This window comes from Hyaena hyaena, unplaced genomic scaffold, assembly GCF_003009895.1.
Source record: "Hyaena hyaena isolate Hyena2069 unplaced genomic scaffold, ASM300989v1 scaffold_1777, whole genome shotgun sequence".
NCBI lineage: Eukaryota > Metazoa > Chordata > Mammalia > Carnivora > Hyaenidae > Hyaena > Hyaena hyaena.
Window position 1 is genome coordinate 182,755 of NW_024082413.1, and position 2,454 is coordinate 185,208.

Consider the following 2,454-nt stretch of genomic DNA (forward strand, 5'->3'; position numbering starts at 1 on the left):
ATCATGGTGGATAATTCTTTCTATGTCCTGTTGGATTCGATTTGCAAGTATCGTGTTGAGGATTTTTGCATCTGTATTCATCAAGGATATTGGCCTGAAGTTCTCCTTTTTTGCTGAGTCTCTGTATGGCTTGGGAATCAAAGTGATGCTGGCTTCATAGAATAAGTCCAGAAGTTTTCCTTCGATTTCTATTTTTTGGAATAGCTTGAGAAGAATGGGTATTAACTCTGTTTTAAATGCTGGTAAAATTCCTCAGGGAAGCCATCTGGCCCAGGGCTCTTATTTGTTGGGAGATTTTTGATAAGTGATTCGATTTCTTCACTAGTTATGGGTCTGTTAGTATTTTCTATCTCTTCTCGTGTGAACTTTGTTAGTGTGTGTGTGTGTTTAGGCATTTGTCCATTTCTTCTAAGTTATCCAGTTTGTTGGCATATAATTTTTCATGGTATTCCCTGATAATTGCTTGTATTTCTGAAGGATTGGTTGTAATAAGTCCATGTTCATTCATGATTTTGTCTATTTGAGTGCTCTCTCTTTTCTCTTTGAGAAGCCTGGCTAGAGGTTTGTCAATTTTGTTTATTTTTTCAAAAAACCAACTCTTGGTTTCTTTGATCTGTTCAACTGTTTTTTTTTTTTATTCTATATTGTTTATTTCTGCCCTGATTTTTATTATTTCTCTTCTCCTACTGGGTTTGGGGTGCTCTTGTTACTCTCCTTCTAGTTCCTTTAGGTGCACTGTTAGATTTTATTCTTGCACTATTTCTAATTTCATGAAATAGGCCTGGAGTGCAATGTACTTTCTTCTTAGGACTGCCTTTGCCGCATCCCATAGAGTTTGAATTGTTGGATTTTAATTTTCATTTGTTCCCATATATGTTTAAATTTCTTCTCTATTTGCTTGATTGGCCCTTTTATTCTTTGATAGGGTGTTCTTTAACCTCCATGTTTTTAGAGGTTTTCCAGACTTCTTCCTGTGGATGATTTCAAGTTTCATAGCATTGTGATCTGAAAATGTACACGATATGATCTCAATTCTTTTCTATTTATTGAGGGCTGCTTTATGTCCCAGTATGTGATCTATCTAGGAGAATGTGCCATGCACAAAAAGAAAGTCCCTTTAAATCTGATAGAGCCCACTAGAGAATCAGCAGTTTCCAAGAGTCAGAAAAACGAATCATCTTCCTCAATTCATGCAATCCCATGTTACTAAGTATTATTCTGTTCTAATGAGATTTTCCATTAGTACCAGAAAGTCTTACCCAGTTAGTTTTGTGATTTTAAAGATATCAAAACCCTATGTTTGTCAAAAAATCCTTTACATTAATCTCCTTGAAGACAAAACACGTTTTACAAGCACAACAGAACAATAAGTTTAGATGATGAAACACTCAAAAATGGTTATGGTTTGGAGGAGGCAAGATGATGAAGTAGGGAGCTACGTACATTTCACTTGCCCCCATCTCTCAAATGGAGAAGGCCTGAATTCATCGAATCCTTACAGAATGCAGGAGTTTGGGAGGGAAAGGAGACAGAGTCCACTGAGAAAACCTTAAATCGTGAGTGCGAACTGGGGAAGATAAAGTCGGGCCGGGATCAGAGACACAGAGGGAAGGGGGATCCCCCTTTGAAGAGAGCAATGGTGAGTCTAGGGGAAAAAAGAAAGAGTGACTGAAACTGCTCAAGTCACTGTCCCTGTCACTGGAGAAGAGAAAAACCTCCACTCGGGACACAGAATGATCCAGTTTCCTCCTGTCCAGCTGACCCTAGGCGGGATGCACTCGTCTTAGGTGACCCCGGGTGAAACTGCTCCCCGCTCACCAGCTTGACCTGGAGGGCATGTAAGTCATGCCTGAAATTGCGCTGTTTTGCTTCTGGCTTGGCTGGACCCCCAGGGGGGAAGCGAAAGGCTTGAAACAGCTCTGAGGGACTTGCTTGTGAGTTTATATTTGGGGCAATATCAATGCGGCTGATGGGGGTGGGGAGAAGGGAAGGGGGTGATGGGCATGGAGGAGGGTACTTGTTGGGATGAGCACTGTGTGTTATATGGAAACCAAGTTGACAATAAACTATTTTAAAAAGTGGTTATGGTTCAAGATCTGATGAGAGTTCACCATAGTGCAGTTGACAAGGAAATCTGGTTATTTCTTTGACACACAGCATTTCCTAATTAGAAAGGGAAATGACGACCCTATACAGAACATATTAAAACTTCAGGGATTTCCAGGACGCCTGGGTGGCTCAGTCTGTCCAGCCTCCAACTTCAGGTCAGGTCATGATCTCTCAGTTTATGCATTCATGCCCTGCATCAGGCTCTGTGCTGACAGCTCAGAGCGTGGGGCCTTCTTCAGATTCTGTGTCTCCTTCTCTCTCTGTGTCCCCCTACTCCCTGCCTTGCTTGTAGTCTACTTCTTTCTCTCTCTCTCAAAAATACATAAACATTAAAAAATAAAACTT